This window comes from Podarcis bocagei (assembly GCF_964188305.1).
Source record: "Podarcis bocagei genome assembly, chromosome: W".
In the NCBI taxonomy this organism is placed as follows: domain Eukaryota; kingdom Metazoa; phylum Chordata; class Lepidosauria; order Squamata; family Lacertidae; genus Podarcis; species Podarcis bocagei.
In genome coordinates, this window is record NC_138131.1 from 1,528,730 (window position 1) to 1,549,690 (window position 20,961).

Consider the following 20,961-nt stretch of genomic DNA (forward strand, 5'->3'; position numbering starts at 1 on the left):
TCGTGAGCCTCCGGCGATTCTGAGAAGATCAGAATGTCGTCGAGGAAACATACGCACTTCTTGTAGAGGAGTCCCGCTAGCACATGATGCATAAAAGCTTGGAAAAAGTGGGAGCCATTTTGGAGACCAAACGGCATAACTCTGTATTCGTAGGTGCCCAACGGCGTGAACATGGCCGTCTTCCACTCATCACCCTCTCGCACGCGTATGAGATTGTAAGCTCCGCGGAGATCCAACTTGGTGAAGATCTTCCCTTTCCGCACCGTCGCGAGCAGGTCGTCGATCTTGGGCATGGGAAAGGCCGCGGGCTTTGTCTTTGAGTTTATGAATCTGAAGTCTACGATCAGCCTCTTTTGGGGCGTGTTTTTCTTCTTCACAAAAAACACAGGACTGCCCCCTACAGCCTTCGATTCTCGGATGAATCCCCGCTGCAGATTGTGATCTATGAATTCCCGGAGCTCCTGCAGCTCCTCCTCGGACATGGAATACAGCCTCACAGGCGGCAGCGTTGTCCCTGGCAAGAGGTCAATAGCGCAATCGTAGGGCCGGTGAGGTGGCAACTGGTCAGCCTCCTTCTCGCAGAAAACCTCCAAAAACCCCTTGTACTTGAGGGGTACTGCTTGCGCCATGCTGAGACGTAGCTGCTGCCCCTCCTCTTGGCCCTCCTCCTCCTGACCGGTCTGGATGCAATGCTGCGCGCAATAGGACGAGCCGAAGGTGAGCTGCCGCTGGTATCACGCCATGGTCGGGCTGTGCCTATCCAGCCAACTCATGCCTAACACTATAGGCGTGTCTGACAGGCGGGTGACGTTGAAACTGATGACTTCTCGGTGATTGCCAATCTGCAGCACCATGGGCGGCGTCTGTTGTACCACTTGCCCCCCCAGCAGCTTCCTGCCATCCACTGTGACGACGTTCAATGGCAGCGTGGCTGGCAGAAGCTCTATGCGATGCTGCTTGACGAACTGCACCCCCACGAAGTCTGCGTTGCTCCCACTGTCAATTGTGATGGGGACCTCCAGGGTGCGTCCATTAGGTAGCTGGAGGGTTGCAGTGAGCTGCACTACAGGTTTGGGTGGCAGGGGGTCTGTAGGCTGCAAAGGCGCTGGGGACTGCTCTATTGACTTGCCTGGCTGCGCCCCAACATTGCTGATTCCAGCCAGGCATTGTCGTTTCCCTGACACAACTCTTCATGCTGTGCTGCTGCATTTACTGTCGCCAAGGCTGCAGTGTGCTGCCGGAGCCTCTGGGGACACTCTTTCGCCATGTGCGTTGCACTGTCACAGAGGTAACACTTCCTGTTCCCTCTAGGAGGCTTCTTCTTGACTGTTCCGGACGCTGGGGCTCCGGCCACTGACTGAGCCTTTGCACTCCCCAGTTCCATAGGCTCCTCCCCTGGCTGCAGCTGAGGGGAGAGACGCGGACGTCCTGGATCTCTGGGAAACAAAGGAGGCACTCTAGACGGTGTGTGAAGCTGGCTACCCCCCTCATTGCGCCAAGGGCGTTCTTCCTGGCGCACTCCAATGGCAAGCGCTCGCTGCACCACGTCTGCCAGGGTTTTAGGTCTGTCCCCCCTAGCCAATTTGTCCTTCACCGGGCCAGAGAGCCCCTCCCAAAATAAGTCTCTGACAGCCAGAGAATCTTTCTCCCATCGCAGCACATTCAGCAAGGCGAAAAAGCGAGCATGGTACTGACGTACGGAAGCCTTGCCTTGCCTTAAACCATGGATCTGCTGGCGTGCCACATCCACATCCACGCTAGACTGAAAGCAAGCGTCCATGCATTTGATAAATTCATCAGAGTCCCTTCGAGCAGGGCAATCCTCGCGCCACAGATTGCGCAGCCAAGCCCTCGCTTCCCCATGCAAGTGGGACACAATGAAACCCACCTTTTCCTCTTCATCTTTAAAGTCGTCGCGAAGCAAATGCAACGCATATTCTACGTCTGCTTTAAAACTGGGGTATTGCTGCAGGTTCCCATCGAAGTGGGCTACCAAGTTGCCCCCTCTTCTGCCCAGTGCTACTCCAGCAGCTTTGGTCCCCGGGAACCCCACTTGGCATGCATGATCCCACCTGGCTTGCAGATCTTGGCACCGCTTTTCCGCCTCTTCCCCCCTCTTCTGGGAGATCGCTACCGCAGTGGTAAGCTGGGAGACTGCGTCGCGTAGCTCAGCTATCTGCTGGTCCATACTCATGGCTGCCAAACTTCGTGAGCTTTGCAAAAAAAAAAAATTTGCGTAGTTTGAGAGGGGACTTACTGTCAGCAGCTGCCTCAGGTCTCAGCTCACAAAAGACCAACGCCAAGCTCTTCTTATATACAAGGATGTTTATTGCAGTTCATTATTGGTTCCACAACCGAGGCGCGCAGCCCCGAGTGTCTAACGTCAGACATTTGAAGTCCCCTCTGACTCGCTCCCGCCCCTGCACCAACTTAAGAGGCTTGTGCTAGACCACCTTTTCCTGTCTTTCCTTTTCCGCAGGGTCTTTCTGCCCCCCTGGGTTCCTTCCTTCCTGCTCTCTCCTGAAGCGGATTCCTGAGATGCCTGTTCCCCCCTCCTTCGTGCTTTGGGGCTGGGCTCCTCCTCCGGGCTTTCTCCATTTCCGCGCGCCTCCACATTTGAACTTGGCGCGCGCTCGCTACCCCTGACCTTCCTTTTGACACTTACACTACTCCCTGTACTAGTCTCCGCCTCTTCCGGCAGGACGTTCTCCCCAGATCTCCTTCCCCTGTCTCTTTCCTGCTCCGCTCCGTGTGTCACACTGGGAACCCCCCTCTCTTCCCTTCGTTCCTGCTGGGAAGTGGGCCCCGATCTCCCACTCCCACTCGGGGTTTCCCTGCTGCTTCCCTGCTCCTGGCAGGTCCCCCCTGTGACCCCCCTTGTCCTGACTAGGGGCGCCCCCTCCTGAGAATCCTCCGATTCACTTGAGAGACTCATGGAAGATCTCAAGTCATTGTCATCCTCTTCCTCACTGTCCTGGGATTCTTCCTCGTCGCTCTCCGTCTCCTCCCTCACCTGTGCCTCTGTCTCTGAACCCCTGACAATAATAATAATAATTTATTATTTGTACCCCGCCCATCTGGCTGGGTTTCCCCAGCCACTCTGGGCGGCTTCCATAGAAACCAAAAACACTAAAATATCATACATTAAAATACCCCTCCTCCCTGTGCCTTGGAATGAGTCCTCAGTTACGGCCTACGGCCCCGAATTTGGGTTCTGCCGGATTTTGTGCCGCGCTAAATTTTGACAGAAGGAGCCTGTTGTTTTAACATCTCTGACCATGGTGAAGCTATTCGACACCTGGCAGCAGAAAATAGAAAAAGTGGCCCATGCTCCTGTCCCAACCTTGGCTTCCGAACCTTGGGTGGTGTCAGGGAACTGACATCAGAGGCACGGGAGAAGGAGAGGGTCTCTGATTCTGCAGGAGAAGGTCCCAGCGCTAGAGGGAGACTCAGCTGGGAAGAAGGGGAAGAGAATGAGTGTAACACCAGGGATCCAGGAGAACAACGGGACAGGGAGGTGCAGGGGCTCCCGGACTCTTCGTTGGAAGTTAGTGAGGGGAGCCCAAGCACCCCGCTGCCCACGCCCACCCTGCGCAGGAGACTCCCGCGCAGTGAGAGGCGGAGACGATTGGGCGTCAAACAACTCTTATTTTGGCAGCGCTTTAAGAAACGCCCACAGTCAGATTCTACGAGTGACTAAGGGCAGCCACGCTGAGATGGGCTGTGCAGTCTGGAGGGTTTAACCAGGCAACCTAATGCTCAAATGGAGCAGGATTACGCACGAGTAACTCCCAACCACTACAGGTGGCTTAGAGGACTTTTAATGATGTTGATAGGCCCCTTGCTAATCTTGCTTCTTTTCTGCTCCTGTATACCCTGCTTAATGCAATGCTTGCAAAATATGATGCGTAAAATGATGTCACGAATGATTCGGCCCCAGATTATAGCACTGACACGAGAATACCAGCTAGTGCCTTGGGATGAGCCGTAAGGCTGTCCAAAAGAAGAGGGAATGAAGGAATGGGTTTCCCAAAACCCAAAAACTGACTGTGCAGGCAGTTTTAAACTGCACCAAAATCCCTATTTTTTCTGAGCTAAAATGCATAAACTTGAGCAGTTGAGCAAATCCATAACAAGAACAAAGCTCTCTCCCTTATCAGTCCGTGGCGGCAATGAGTGACCTTGCCAAGTTCCAGTACAGCAGGGATGATGCATGTGTGCCTTATCTTATGTGCTGACCACAAAATATGCGCAGGCCATGTCCGGGAAAAACGCAAAAGCGTGTTCCCGGAGATGATGACCTCTTCCCAAGATAAGAGTAGGAAGAGGAAGATCCTTTTATGGTCAGAAGTACAGGAAGGAAGATCCTTTTATGGTTGAGAGTACCAGAGCAGGAACATATGTGATGTCAACCTCCGTACATAGGCTGACGTGGTTGGGCTCCTAGGGGAGGAGGGAGAGGGTGCCTGGAGGGTATATATACTGCATGAAACTTGTCATTTCTTTGGACTTCCTGTGGACTCCCAACGCAAGTGCCTTCTGCTATCCGGAGAGCAGAATAAACTCTTTCTTTGAACCAACTCGGTGTCATTTGACTTCCTTCCTCCTGTCCCGGTGCAACGCAGACCCAATCGGTGAACTCCAATAAGGCTACAACTCCATGTACAGCGACAGGACGGAGCCCAGCCGAACTTTTGATGGGCCGCCGCCTGCGATCTCCTCTCGACCGGCTGCACCCAGATTTTGCAGTGGCAGATTCCCCAGGCTGTGCTAACATGCCGCGATCTTTCATCCCAGGGGAAATGGTGTTCGCCCGGAACTATGCGGTGGAGATTCTCTGGGTGCCAGCTGTAGTTGTTGGGGTTACCGAGCCAAATTCATATCAGGTGGCTTTGGATTGCGGACAAATATGGTGTTGGAACATTGACCAGCTGTGCCGCCAGGCTGGAGATTTGGTCACAGAGACAGTGCCTCCGACGGCCCCGGCAGAAATTGGCCAACCACCGAGTACTGCTGAGGATCAACTAAGTGAGACTGGGGAAGACTCTCCGGCACACAGCCCATCTGTCCCTGCACCCTTGCCGGTGTCTCCTGTACAACCACAGTCCGAAGCCGCCACCACTGTATCAGACACAGAAACCTCAGAGCCGAGCCATCCATCCACGTCGAGCCACCCACCTGTGTCTCCGGCGGGCATGTCCTCAGGTCTTGGCAGCCAGGCTATTTCCCCAGAGGGACCTCACTGGTCTAACTGGATCCGTACTTGCCCAGCCTTCCTAAGGGATTATGCGGTCTAATGTACAGTGCTGTTTTGGGAAGTTGACTAAGCTTGTACTAGTGTATAGTGGAATCATATGTTTGTTGAATATTATAAAGGTAAAGATAAAGGGACCCCTGACCATTAGGTCCAGTCGTGGCCGACTCTGGGGTTGCGCCGTTCATCTCGCTTTATTGGCCGAGGGAGCCGGTGTACAGCTTCCGGGTCATGTGGTCAGCATGATTAAGCCGCTTCTGGCGAACCAGAGCAGCGCACAGAAACATCGTTTACCTCCCCACCGGAGCGGTACCTATTTATCTACTTGCACTTTGACATGCTTTTGAACTGCTAGGTTGTCAGGAGCTGGGACCGAAGAACGGGAGCTCACCCCATCGCGGGGATTCGAACGGCCCACCTTCTGATCAGCAAGTCCTAGGCTCTGTGGTTTAACCCACAGCGCCACCCACGTCCCCTCAGTCGAATATTATAGCAACATTCAATTATGGTGCATGGTAGTAACTATTATGGATTGGGACCTAACACCCTATCTAGGTGGGGAGGGGTGTTATGTATTCAGACTGGCTGCAGTTCTCACTCTGGGCCACCAGTATGCAAATGAAGGATTGAGAGTTGCTTTCACCAATTTGGCAGTTAGTTGCAATTTGTTACTGTTACAAGTTATTGAGCATTATATAAGCCAACCAGCTTCACTGTTGTTCAGAGAGACTTAGAGCAGTGCTAACTGCTGTAATAAAGAGCTGTTGCTTAAAAGAGCTGTGTCTGTTGCCCATCTTTCCCACTATACAACACCACGTTTGATCCATGCACCGTATTGGTCTCCTTTTTGTGCTGCTTTCATATTTGCCGCAAACACTGCAACTTCCTATGCTCCTCCTTAAACTCCAAGGAACTCAGGGGGGCATCTATAGCTTCCTCCTGCCCTGTTATCCTTCCAACAAGCCTGTGAAGGAGGTTCATCTGAGAGTTGGTGAGTGACCCAAGATCTCTTAGTGACCACTATGGCTGAATGGGGATTTGATTTCTGGTTTCCCTGCTTGCTGCAGAACTGCAGCTCTTTGTGCATTTCAGGGGGTTGGACTAGATGACCCCCAGGGCCCCTTCTAACTTTACGATTCTATGATTCTACGTTTTGTGGGTCTTTAAAAGACTGGCCATTGCATAATCTCTGTTGGGCTGGTGTTGGGAATAAGTGTATTGAGGTTTTCAATTAACCCCCTTTGAGGCTGCAAATAAATATTTGTGTTAGTCTTTGAAAGTGCTAACACAAGGCTGTGAGCATGTAACAGACTCAGAAGCGTGTGTGTGTGTGTGTTGTCCGGCTGAGTTCAGTTGATAGGAAGCAGATATGGCAACAGAATTGTAGGCATGTTGCCCGTGTTAATCCCCTTCTGGCATGTGTGTATGTGTGCCATTATGGTGTGTATACATATGCAAAGGTATCCTTGAGTGTATAGACTGGCACCTCTCCCCACCCTCCACCCCCACCCTGATGCACCGGCAGAGTTAGTGTCCCTTTCACTGAAGTGTGACAAGCAGAAATTCAGGAGGTCAGAACCAGCATTTTGAGTGTTATTCCTTGGAAGCCTGTGGATTTTTAAATTCCCACTTTTAACTGTTTAAAAGGGTTGCAGATCCTTTTGTGTTCTCTCACTGACTTGAATGGGACAAGATTTCAGACATGAGCACGCTTGCATTTGAACTTGGTGTAGCCTACAGCTTGAACAATGCACAGTTTGAAGTTCAAACTTTGAACCAGGCTTTGAAGCTTACTTAAAAGTAAGTCCCACTGGGGCAGCTCAGCTAGCCCTGCTCTTTCTCCCATATTCCACCAGCAGTTTGATGAAACACATAGGGGGCGTGGGCTGGGGGGAGACACCCATGTATAATAGGATGTCCCTGTTTTCATCTGAGAAATGTTGGAGGGTATGGAGGGTGGTAGCGTTTGTTGAAACAAGCTGGCTTGTTCCCATACTAGGGTGTGGTTAATTTACTGTAAAGCAGATGCTTCCAATCTTGTGACTGACTCCAAATGCAGTCAAGTTGGAAGTGATCTTCTCCGTGTAGCGTAGGAAACTATCAAGTATATCTGAAAATATTTGAAGGACTTCTGCCGGTGTGCTGGTCCCGTGGGCTAACCGAGAGGCGGGGTCCGAGTCCAGTCTGTGCTGGTCCCGGGGGGGGGTATGTTACCGTGAGGCGTGGTCAGAGTCCGGTCCTGGGTCGAGGGTCTGGAGACTGTCCAGCAAGGGCGAAGCGGGGTCCAAAGCAAGAATCGTGGTCGGGAACTCTGGAAAAACAGGTCTGGGTGCTGGCAGAAACAGGTTTCCAACGCCGTTGCTCCCGCAACCTGGGACTGGGCTGACTGGCCTTTATCTCCTCTGGGGCCTAGGGCGGTCCCGGCCCACAGGTGACTCGCCTCTTCTGGCCTGAAGGTGAGCACTCCTCCTGCGGGAACTTAGTTCCCTCTGCCTCTCTGCCCTGAGCCTCTGCAGTTCAGGAGAGGCTGGAGGGTTACTGAACCCAGAGGCTGCCTCACCTTCCCCTGACAGGGCTGGGAGAGGAGCACCTGCAGGCAATGGGTCCTCAATCACCCCCGGAGCCAGAGTGGAATCACCTGGTGCCTGCTCCTGAGGATCCGGCACAGGTGCGGGCCCTTCAGATTCAAGGCCCTGCCCCGGCTCAGCCGGCCCTGGAGGCGGGGACTCCTGTGCAGGCCGGGATTCCTCCGGTTCAGCCTCTGAATCAGATTCCCAGGCCATCACACAGTCTGAGGTCGAAGGTGCAGTATGGAGACAGTCCGTAAAAGTTGAAGCTGGATGCAGGGCAGGTAGTCGGGTGAGGTCAGGAGCTCCGGCAGGATAGCAGGACAGGGTTGAGGCAGGAACTGACAACCAACTAAGTTGCTCCCGCAACTTGGGACTGAGGCTGGCTGGCTTTTATCTGCCCCGAGGCACAGGGCAGCCCCGATCCTCAGGTGACTCTCCTCTCCTGGCCTGAAGGTGAGCACTCCTCCTGCGGGAACTTAGTTCCCTCCGCCTCTCTGCCCTGAGCCTCTGCAGCTCAGGAGAAGCTGGAGGGTTGCTGGACCCAGAGGCAAACTCAGCTTCCCCTGACGGGGCTGAGAGTGGAGCACCTGCAGGCAATGGGTCCTCCACCCCCTCAGGAGCCAGAGCAGACTCAGCTGGTTCCTGCACCTGAGGACCCAGCACAGGTGAGGACCCTTCAGGCTCATGCCCCAGCCCCGGCTCAGCTGGTTCTGGAGGCAGGGAATCCTCTGCAGGCTGGGACTCCTCAGGTTCAGCATCCGAATCCGAATCCCAGGCCATCACAGGCGGGGCAAGATGGCAGGCGCCAGGGGTGTGTGGAGCTCCTGAGGACAGCCAACACCAACTGCGCTGCCTGGCTGGTCCCCAAGCTGCCCAAACCACCATCGCTGCCGGAGGGGAGCAGGGGACGTCTGGTGTGTCAGCCAGGAAAGCTGCCCCCGGGCCCCCCCCCCCCGTGACCTTGGCTGTGCTGGGACTGTGCTGGGACTGGAGCTGAACAGAAAACAAAGCAGAAAGAAAAAAAGAGTCCCTCACCAGCTGAACACCAGCTTACCTCTGCCGCTGCCGCCACCGACACCAAAAGGACAAAGGAAATTACCAGGAGGGCCAGGGAGGCTACAAAGAATTGCTTGGCATAGCCTAGACCCAACCTGGGCCTAACTTTCTGGCAGCTGGCATGACAAGAGTAGCCCGGGGCTCAGGGTGAAACTGCACGGCAGAGGCCACCATGGGGAAAAACATACACAGCATGGGCCCTCCCCAGCTGTTATATATATTTCTTTTTATTTCTTTTTCTTTTTTATAATAATTATGCTGGTTTTTTTAAAAAATAATTTCTTCTTTTTCTTCTTTCTTTTATTTTTTTTTTAAATTTATTATTTATACCCCGCCCATCTGGCTGGGCCTCCCCAGCCACTCTGGGCAGCTTCCATAAAAACCAAAATACAATAAAATATCACACGTTAAAAACTTCCCTGAACAGGGCTGCCTTAAGATGTCTCCTGAATGTCAGGTAGTTGTTTATCGCTTTGACATCTGCTGGGAGGGCGTTCCACAGGGCGGACGCCACTACCGAGAAGGCCCTCTGCCTGGTTCCCTGTAGCTTTGCTTCTCGCAATGAGGGAACCGCCAGAAGGCCCTCGGCGCTGGACCTCAGCGTCCGGGCAGAATGATGGGGGTGGAGACGCTCCTTCAGGTATACTGGACCGAGGCCGTTTAGGGCTTTAAAGGTCAGCACCAACACTTTGAATTGTGCTCAGAAACGTACTGGGAGCCAATGCAGGTCTTTCAAGACCGGTGTTATATGGTCTCGGCGGCCGCTCCCAGTCACCAGTCTAGCTGCCGCATTCTGGATTAGTTGTAGTTTCCGAGTCACCTTCAAAGGTAGCCCCATGTAGAGCGCATTGCAGTAGTCCAAGCGGGAGATAACCAGAGCATGCACCACTCTGGCCAGACAGTCCGCAGGCAGATAGGGTCTCAGCCTACGTACCAGATGGAGCTGGTAGACAGGTGCCCTGGACACAGATTTGACCTGTGCCTCCATGGACAGCTGTGAGTCCAAAATGACTCCCAGGCTGCGCACCTGGTCCTTCAGGGGCACAGTTACCCCATTCAGGACCAGGGAATCCTCCACACCAGCCCGCCTCCTGTCCCCCCAAAACAGTACTTCTGTCTTGTCAGGATTCAACCTCAATCTGTTAGCCGCCATCCATCCTCCAACCGCCTCCAGACACTCACACAGGACCTTCACCGCCTTCACTGGTTCTGATTTAAAAGAGAGGTAGAGCTGTTCTGTGAAGAACTGTAATAGCAACCTTGCAGGAGGCCTGAACCATAGAAGGGAATACCGCCTTAGCCCTTACCCAGAGACCTGACAACCAGTGAAATTAAAATGGCCTGTGAGTCAAAATTACTACCAATACATTCTTTAATTATATACACAAACCCCTTTTTTCACTCATCACATTATTTTTTTTATTCACTTTTACACCTTTTCTATCATTACTCACTTATTTTTTACTATTCTTGTGGCTATTCTATCTTGCAGCTGAGTCCAAATGCAGACAAGTTAGAAGTGATCTTCTCCGTCTAGCGTAGGAAACAAGTACAAAATCCCGTTGAAGAAATACTGTGCAACTAGTATGGGTCAGCTTTTCACAATTGGTATTTTATGGATCTGTTTATGACATTTACAGAATATTCCTCCTTTCTTCCAAACAGCTCAAGGTGATGTCCATATTTATCCTTCTCCCCATCTTCTCACAACAACCCTGCGAGGCTGGTTAGGCTGACAGGGAGTGGCTAGCCCAAGATCACCCAGTGCGTCTCATGGCTGAGCAGGAAATTGAACCCTGCTCTCCCAGGTCCAAGCCCAACACTCTAACCACTAGGCCACATGGACTCTCCTGGAATCTTGGCATTGTGGCCATGCATTCCATGTCACCAAGCAACAGAGGCTGTGACTATATGAATTGAGGTTCTGGCATCCTCAGTGTGGAGAAGTTGGCAGAGGTTTGCTGTAGTGACCCTTGCTTATTTGGATTAGAATATGGCATTTCAAAGACTCCTGGAGGTAGGTGAAAGTTGGCATTTCCTGGGGACTTAGCTTTAGGACGAAGAATAATGGTACCATCAAGTTTGGCAAATAGCTATCAAATGTCAAAGGAAACTTTTGGGGCAAATATTTTAGAAGGGGAGAATGAATGCTGTAAAGGAAAATTTAGTCATCTATATTGTAGTTGGTTGAATCTTATTTTAAATAGCATTCTATATGCTGTTTGGCATTAAAGAAATATTATGTAAATCTGGGAAAGGGTTAATTGATATTTCTACATAATGGATACTAACTTTGTACTGTTGTTTGAAAGGGAAAGGGAAAAAGCATATTTCATATAAGCCTCTCTGAGAGTCTTTTTGGCTGAAGAGTACAAATGCTCTGAATGAATGAATGAATGAGTTCTCCCTGTGGACATCTCTGACCTTCATCTCTTGTTTCAGGTCACCTTCCTTCCTGCGGAGCAGCTCTTGGAGGCCAAGTGTTTCTTGGCCAGTGACCTTGCTGTTGAGAGCACCTTTGAGCCCTTGGACGTCTCCCACTTGCTGCGAGAGTTCAGCAGCAAAGCAGTGGAGGTAGGATGCTGCCAGGGTAGGAGAGAAGAAGCTCCACCTTGAAGTAGGAGAGTCCACCTCATGCCATTTGGTGGCCATGACATATGTTTGTTGGGAGGGACCTCACAATGTCAGAACAAGAACTTCAGCCCAAGGGTCCTGAAACAGCCCAACTTCCTGGTACCATCTGAGTGACCCTCTCCTTTATCTCTGACAGGTGGAGGTGTTGCTGGAGGCCTTCCATAAGATCACTCCGAGGTCTACAATGGAGGGCAGAGAAGTGGCCGTCTGCGCTTTCTCCATCTTACCTTAACATCTCCTGGAGAAAGTGGTTGAATACCTCCTCCAATTTCCTTTCATGTATGGGGCACTCAAGCTTCTACTGGCCTAAGAGAGATGTTGGGAATCTCCAGGGCTTGCTCAGAAAGTAACTCTCTCCCTGAGGGGGGAGGCCAGACAGCTGGAGAACCCGCTCCCCACAGTGTCAGCAGCCAGTCTCCAAATCTCTTCCTCTCTCTGGATTCCCAGCTGATTTGCTGCCTCATGGCAACAGACAGAGGATTTGGAAGGCTCCCGCCGTGGCACCATAGCCAGGATTAGGTCCTTTAGCAGGAAGAGCAACAGAGCAGAAGCTGAGAAGGCAGGGACAGGCCTCTATCCTCTAGGCGAGGTAGCAAGGGGTGAGATTGATGCAAGTTTCCCCTCTCTTTTTGCCACCTCCAGAGATGCAGCAGCACAGAGGGGCTGATCCAGATCACTGAGGGATCCTTCTGGAGTGCAGGAGACCAGGGAAGACCAAGCCATTTCCTCTCTGTGGCATGGCAGCAAGCAGTAGAGTTCCTGATGGAGCTGAACCACCTGCGGATGGCTCAGGATTGAGGCAAAGTGCCTTTATGGCCCCCACACCACTGCCCAGAGAACCAAATGGTCCCCTCCATGCAATAATGTGGCATTCCCTGAGCCAAGAGATCTGACTGTTGCTGTGCCTGCAAGAGAATATGGCAGGAGGTTTTGGCTGACCAACAACTACTCCATCTGATGGCCGAGCAGCTGCATCAGAGCCCCTTTAGAAACCAATAGAAAAAAGACAGTCACGGAACTGAGAAATTGCACAAAACAAATGAAATACCGTGAAAATCCCTGAAACGAGAAGTAATTGACTAGAAATATTATCTTGTGACAATAAACTAAATAATAAAAATCAAAAAGCTTAAGGAAAAAAATAGAAAAACCTAAAATAGAACAAAGCATTAACTGGATGCTGGCTACAAACCTCGTTTCCCTGAACTGTTCAGTTTCCTCAAAAGGAAATAGAAAAATCATAAACTTTAAATGACCAAAATTCAAAAAAAAGGGGTAGAACCCCCAAAAATTCTGAAGTATTATAATCCTAGCTTGACCTAGGTAAAGCAAAGTGCAGTAATAAAGCATTGAGGACCCAAAAGTACAGATTCTAATACTGAATTTACAAAAAAGGTTTGAGAACCTAAATGGCAAGTTTTAAAGAAAGCCCAAATTGAAGAAAGCACAGTAATAAAGGGTTGAGGACTCAGCTGTGAAAATTCTAGTGCTGCTTTTACAAAAAGGTTAAAAAACCTAAATGGCACAAATTCAAAGAAAGGAATACAAGATAAGCTGTTTTAGATTTTAAACAAACTCAAGAACATGGCTGAAATGCTCCCATGGTCGGGACTTCCGGTGGCGCGCAATCTTGCCGCAAGCGAGGGATTTCTCGGAGCGAGAGATCCCAGCTATTTCGGATGGAAAAGGGGGGCTACAGGGCGCAGTAGCTCCCCAGAAAGTCTCTGGAAGGTGTCCAGGATATCAGGTTCTCGGCAGTGCCCGAAAACTACTCGTCCGGCCGTCAGGTAACCCTAAAAAGGGCGAAGAGTACGGCGGAACGGGTTAGTGGGCTATCGGGAAACCATTGCTGCATCCGAATAGCGAAGCCCCGAGCTTGCGAAGAACAGCGCTCCGCTCTCAAAACTAAGGAAATTTAATAATAATAATAATAATAAATAATAAATTTTATTTATATCCCGCCCTCCCCAGCCGAAGCCGGGCTCAGGGCGGCTAACAACAATAAAACAGTACAAAAGTACAACATAAACAACATTCTAAAATCATTCATTATAAAAGTTAATTAATTCAAGCCACTAGCAACCATTGGGCCAGAGCTCTGCGAAGATTGCCGAGGGAGGGGGTCAGGCTGTGCCCTGGCCAAAGGCCTGGTGGAACAGCTCTGTCTTGCAGGCCCTGCGGAAAGATGTCAAGTCCCGCAAGGCCCTGGTCTCTTGTGACAGAGCGTTCCACCAGATCTGAGCCACAGCCGAAAAAGCCCTGGCTCTAGTGGAGGCCAGCCTAACTTCTCTGTGGCCTGGGACCTTCAAGATGTTTTTATTTGAAGACCGTAGGTTTCTCTGTGGGGCATACCAGGAGAGGCGGTCCTGCAGGTACGAGGGTCCTAGGCCATATAGGGCTTTAAAGGTTAAAACCAGCACCTTAAACCTGATCCTGTACTCCACCGGGAGCCAGTGCAGCTGGTATAGCACCGGGTGAATGTGATCTCGCAGCGAAGACCTCGTAAGGAGTCTCGCTGCAGCATTCTGCACCCGCTGGAGTTTCTGGGTCAGTCTCAAGGGCAGCCCCACGTAGAGCGAGTTACAATAATCCAGTCTGGAGGTGACCGTCGCGTGGATCACAGTGGCTAGGTCAGGGCGAGAGAGGTAAGGAGCCAACTGCTTAGCTTGGCGGAGATGGAAAAATGCCGCCTTTGTTATAGCTGCAATCTGCGCCTCCATGGAAAGGGAGGTGTCGAAGATTACACCCAAACTCTTAACGGACGGTGCTGGCACTAATTGCGCCCCCGCAAGAGATGGGAGTTGCCCCCCCAATCCCATATCGCCCCGTCCCAGCCACAGGACCTCTGTCTTCGAAGGATTTAGCTTCAACCGGCTCCCACGTAACCATCCAGCCACAGCTTCCAAACATCTGGTCAGTGTGTCTGGGGCCGAGTCAGGATGGCCATCCATCAACAGATAGAGTTGGGTGTCATCGGCATACTGATGACAACCCAGCCCAAAACTCCGAACAAGCTGGGCGAGGGGGCGCATAAAGATGTTGAAAAGCATCGGGGAGAGTATCGCACCCTGAGGTACTCCACACACCAAGGAGTGGCGCGATGACAATTCCCCCCCAAGCGCCACCCTCTGTCCCCGACCAGAGAGAAACGAGCGCAGCCATTGAAGGACTGTGCCCTGGATCCCCACGTCGGCAAGGCGGTGGTCCAGAAGTTCGTGATCGACCATGTCGAAAGCTGCTGATAGATCTAGAAGAATCAGCAGCCCCGACCCGCCTCGATCCAGCTGTCTACGAAGGTCATCTGTTAGGGCGACCAGAGCCGTCTCGGTCCCATGACCAGCGCGGAAGCCGGACTGGAATGGATCCAAAGCCGATGTTTCATCCAGAAACCCACCAAGCTGTTCAGCAACCGCTCTCTCAATCACCTTACCCAGGAACGGAAGATTCGAAACCGGGCGGTAATTGGATAGATCTAAAGGATCTAATGATGTTTTCTTTAGGAGCGGGCGCACCACTGCCTCCTTCAGTTCCCCTGGGAATGTCCCCGTGCCAAGGGACAAATTGATGATATCCCCCAGGAGGGCCCGCACCTCGTCTGGACACGCTCTAATCAGCCAAGACGGGCACGGGTCGAGAGGACAGGTGGTGGGCTTTCCAGCTCGGAGGAGTCTGTCCACATCGGCTGGGGATATCTGGTCGAAGTGGTCCAATACTGGACCCGAGGACAGTCGAGGGGCCTCCAGTTCCTTTATTGTATCCAAATTGGCAGGGAGGTCATGGCGGAGCGACAAGACCTTCTCCGCAAAAAAGCTCGCAAATGCCTCACAGCCGTGTGTCAATTTGTTATTTAAATTTGGCTGTCCCTCAAGGGACGTTAAAGACCTGATTATACTAAATAATTGCGCTGGGCGAGAGCTAGCGGATGCAATGGAGGCCGAGAAGTATGACTTCTTAGCAGCCTTCACCGCCATCTCGTAGGTTTTCATAAAAGCCCTATAAGATGTTCTTGAGGCTCCGTCACGGGCACCCCGCCATACTCGCTCTAGCCGTCTGAGGTCCCGCTTCATTTTCCGGAGCTCCTCAGTAAACCAGGGAGCCCGGTTTCTGCGGGGTCGCAGAGGGCGCTTAGGTGCGATCTCATCGATGGCTGCCAGGAGCTGGGCATTCCAGCCCTCAACAAGCTCAGTCAATGAGTCGCCAGGGGGAGCAAGGTCCCGCAAGGCTTGGCGGAATCTCTCAGGGTCCATCAGCCTCTGCGGGCGAGCCCAAATTGGCTCGCCACCTAAGCAGGGTGGGGGTGGAAAGTCAATCCTGGCTTTCAGAGCGTAGTGATCAGACCATGGCACCTTAATCGAAGGAGACATGATCACATCTATACCGACGCCAAAGATCAAATCCAGCGTGTGGCCTGCTTGATGTGTGGGGCCCGAAACAAACTGGGAGAGCCCTAGTGTCGCCATGGAAGACACCAGGTCCAGAGCCTGTGAGGAGGGAGTGGCATCAGCATGGATGTTGAAGTCCCCCAATACCAATAGGTTAGGGAACTCCAAGGCCCAGCCGGCCACTGCCTCCAATAGGCCTGACAGGGTGGCTGCTGGTGCGCTAGGTGGCCGGTACACCAGCCAGACAGCCAAGCTCTCCTCGGAGCCCCACACTAGGCCAACACATTCGATGCCGGGGATCGATGGCGATGGTAGAGCCCTGAAAGGACAATCTTCCCGGATTAATAATGCCACCCCTCCCCCCCGGCCCACAGTCCGTGACTGGTGGAGGACAGAGAAACCCGGGGGCGCCATCTCTCGTAAGGTAACTGTTGCCCCTTCGCGCACCCAGGTCTCCGTCACACAAGCCAGGTCGACCCCCTGCGAGATAAAGAAATCTCGCAGGGTGGCGGTTTTATTGCCTATAGACCTGGCATTGCACAGCACCAGTGACGGAGGTGAGTAATCCTTGCTCACCCTACCCTCGTCCCTCGGGATGGGGCGCAGATTGGAAAGGGTACGAGCGTATCCATATCTCGATCCCCTTCGCCTGTAACATCTGCCCCCACCGCCATACCTCCCTCGCCCCTCCACGGTAGCAATCCCAGGCCTCATAGTGGCCTCCATTGATGGCAATTAATATTATTCTTTCGCAGCCTAGAACAATAAAACCTTAAAACAATAAAAACTAAAAACAAAAACAACCCAGAAAACAATAAAACAGTACAAGCAAAAACTGCAAAAATTACAAATTCATCAAAATCTAACAAATTCCCCAGCCCACCCAAACATCCATCCCACCCCCATATATAGAATCGAAAGGGAAAGGGAAATATTAAAAAACAAAAACAAAACAAAACATGTTAAAAAGAGCTCTGCACTCCTCCGGGTCCTCCTGGGCAGTAGCAGCATCAATGGCAACAACCATCCTTGTGAGGCCCCACCCTGGGCCAGATAGTAAGTGGCAGGAGCAGTCCTTGTGAGGCCTGTCAGGCCCTCCCTAGGCCAGGTGGTAAGTGGCAAGAAGGAGCAGGGCCCTCAGGCACTCACGCAGGAGAGTCTTCCTGGGCAGCAGAGCAGTCCTTGTGAGGCCCCAGGCCCCGCCCCAAGCCAGATGGTAAGTGGCAAGAGCAGGGCCCTCAGGCACTCACCACAGGGGAGTCTTCCTGGGCAGCAGAGCAGTCCTTGTGAGGCCCCAGGCCCCGCCCCAAGCCAGATGGTAAGTGGCAAGAGCGGGGCCCTCAGGCACTCACCACAGGGGAGTCTTCCTGGGCAGCAGAGCAGTCCTTGTGAGGCCCCAGGCCCCGCCCCAGGCCAGATGGTAAGTGGCAAGAGCAGGGCCCTCAGGCACTCACCACAGGGGAGTCTTCCTGGGCAGCAGAGCAGTCCTTGTGAGGCCCCAGGCCCCGCCCCAAGCCAGATGGTAAGTGGCAAGAGCAGGGCCCTCAGGCACTCACCACAGGGGAGTCTTCCTGGGCAGCAGAGCAGTCCTTGTGAGGCCCCAGGACCCGCCCCAAGCCAGATGGTAAGTGGCAAGAGCGGGGCCCTCAGGCACTCACCACAGGGGAGTCTTCCTGGGCAGCAGAGCAGTCCTTGTGAGGCCCCAGGCCCCGCCCCAGGCCAGATGGTAAGTGGCAAGAGCGGGGCCCTCAGGCACTCACCACAGGGGAGTCTTCCTGGGCAGCAGAGCAGTCCTTGTGAGGCCCCAGGCCCCGCCCCAAGCCAGATGGTAAGTGGCAAGAGCAGGGCCCTCAGGCACTCACCACAGGGGAGTCTTCCTGGGCAGCAGAGCAGTCCTTAGACTCAATTTAAGTGCTAATTTGAAGGTGTGAGCCAAGGAAGGCTCCGGATAAAGTAAGATTTTATTTTCCGAGTTCAACTGTCATCTGGAATCACTTTTGACGCAGCAACATATGCAGAGCTGGAAAATGAAAGTAAGTCGCCATTAGTGGCTATTGTTTCCGTTTCCCCGTAACTTTTAGAAACAAGATAAAGAAGTTAAAAGTAAGTTTGTGTAACTTGGAAGAACGCAAAGGAGTAACTGGATTATTAGGGGAACAGAATGTAACTAAAGGGGTGTATAAAGATCTGCGATGATACGGAGGATAATCAAAGAACGAAGTTTACCGCTGCACCGCTTTCACTTTTAAAGACAAAGTGCATTTTGCAAAGGCTACAGTTATAACAATTTGGCAAATACCTCCTGTTTCTCCATTCTTCAATTTTTATATTTTTCCAAATTGGATAAAAACTTTGGACATAATAAAATAACAGATGGAATTTGGATTAAATAACTCTATTTTTTTTGCCTTTTTTGCCCCTTTAGATTTGGATATAAATTCCCCAGTGGTGGGACTGTGCCACTACAATTTGTTTTTCTGAGTTTCCTTCTAAATTGGTGGAAATTTTTTCTAAAGTGACCTTGGCTCCTACTTGGTTCTTTGTTTCACTCTCGGTGGATTTTACCCTTTTGGATATCTATGGACAGCAACGGCTGATGTTCTATTAATAATATATTACCAATCCTGGGCAGTTTAAAAGAAGTCTAATTTGAATTTGGAATTAGGTTCACTATTTTTTTACGTCTCTTTCTCTTCCCTCTTTTATTGGTCTGCAAATTTATCTGGACCCGATTTTTGCTTGGATGTCTCCTTTGGAATAAAACTTTATTGGTTTTTACTAGATTCAACTCATTGGGATTTTTCATCTGGATTACAATCTCACTTGGATTATATTGGGATTACAAACGTATTTGGATTACAAATATAAAGTTAAAGGGAAGACTCCAATTAAGGATTAGCCCATTTGGGGGCAAGAAGATTATCGTTATATGGTGGTGGTATTCCCCCATCTCCCATAAATTAATGAGGGATTAAGTACTTTGGTATTTGACTTTTTGTGGTATTATAAATTATTCTCATTAGCAAAAGACTTGGATAAGATACTTTTTGTCATTTCCCTGATTATTCAATTGTGTTATTTTTTTTAAACTGAAATTTGTAACTTAAATATATTTGTGATTTGATTACGAGGAAGTGATAAGAGACTTGGGAAATGGAACAAAAGAAAGGGGTGGAAGGGGGGAAGCCAATTGACAGGAGGGCATCTAAGCAAGAGTCGGATTTCAGAACAGAAATATTGAAGATGTTTGCAGATATTAAACAAAGCCAAAAGAATTTAGAATCAAAAATGGAACAAGTAGATAACAAAATGGAACAAGTAGATAATAAAGTTGGGAAAATGGATAAAAAACTTGATGAGACAGTTAATGAACTGAGAGGACAAATAAAAGAGGTTTCTAAAAGAACACAATCAGTAGAAGAGGGGTTGAAAAAGACAAAATCGGAAATGAGGGAAGTGAAGCGAGAGGAAGAAAAATTGAAGGTGGAGATAAATGAAATAAATAAATCCCAGGAAGAAATTAAAGATGCAATTGCTATGAATGAATTGAGACAGAGGGAAGTTAATCTGAGGCTGAGATCAGTACCGGAAATACAGAATGAAAACATTAAAGATAGACTGATAACAGAAATTGCGCAGTGGCTGGAGATGCCAATAGAGGAAGTTGGAAAAACAGTACAAAATGCATTCAGAATGAGAGTAAGAACAACAAAGGCAAAGAAATTTCCAGGGGATTGTTTAATTACATTCAGAGATCGAGAGATGAGAAATTTGATATTACAAAAGAACAGAGAGAAAAGATTATACATTGATGGGAGCTACATAATCATCTTTAAAGATATACCAATTCGGCTGTTGAAACGAAGAGACCCTTACAAGCCACTGGTACAGATTCTGAAGAGAAATAAGATTGACTTTAGATGGGAATATCCAGAAGGAATTTCATTCTTCTACAAAACTAAGAAACGCAGATTGACAAGCCCAGAAGAAATAGGGAAATTCACGAGAAGATACAAAGAACTGCAAGTGGAAGAAGAAGAAGAAAAAGGAGCAGGAGGAGGAGCGGGACCCAAGGATGAGTCAGAATCGGCAGAAGAGGAAGAAGACCAAGGAATGAGATCTGAAGAAGAAGAAGAAGAAGGAGAAGGAGAAGAAGGAGAAGAAGAAGAAGAAGAAGAAGGAACAAAAGAAGATAGGTTATAACTAAACTTAAATTATATTTATTTAATTTGGTCTGACGATGGCTTTAAAACTTTGGAGCTGGAATATTAATGGGATGACTGATAGAAGGAAACGAAATAAAATTGAACAATTCTTAAGGAAGAAAAATTTGGATATCATTTGTTTACAAGAAACACATGTGGCAAGAAGACACAGGAAAATTTTGATTAATAAAAGATTAGGGAATGAATTTGTATCTTTGGACAAGGAGAAAAAAAGGGGAGTTGTGTTATATATCAAAAACAAAATTGATGCTAAACAAATTTTCAAAGATGAGGAAGGAAGAATTATAGCAGTCCAAATCAAATGGCAGGGCGAAAATTTAATAATTGTCGGGATCTATGCACCTAATGGAAATAAGACTGATTTTTTACAAAGTATTGGAAGAAAAATTATTTGAATATTTGGACCAGAAAATCGTAATAATGGGAGATATGAATGGGGTGGTGTCATTGGAAATGGACAGACTAAGAGAAGGAACAAATAAAGAAGGGAAATTACCAAAAACTTTTTTCTTGATGATTAAGAATTGTAATTTGGTTGATATCTGGAGACTTAGACATCCATTGGAGAAGCAATTCACTTACTATTCAGAGCCGAATCAGTCAATGTCTAGAATCGACCAAACATGGGTCTCAAATGAACTGACTCCAAGAATCCAGCAAGTAGAAATACAACCTAAAGTGATTTCAGACCATAATCCAATAAAACTAGAAATAAAGGGTTTTGAAGAAAGAACCTTTAGATGGAGAATTAATGACTACTTGTTGGACGATCAGAATATTGTGGAAAAAGCACAAAAGAAACTATCAGAATATTTTATGGATAACATCAACAAAGGTAC

At 49.8% G+C, this 20,961-nt stretch overlaps 1 long non-coding RNA gene across 1 annotated transcript; it reads left to right on the forward strand.

The window, feature by feature from the left end:
* The first annotated feature begins 10,128 nt into the window (after nt 1–10,128).
* LOC308578035 lies at nt 10,129–11,450 on the forward strand. The gene is made up of 3 exons (XR_014003826.1): nt 10,129–10,223; nt 10,546–10,897; nt 11,323–11,450. It is a non-coding gene; the product is annotated as an uncharacterized lncRNA (long non-coding RNA).
* The last annotated feature ends 9,511 nt before the right edge of the window (nt 11,451–20,961 follow it).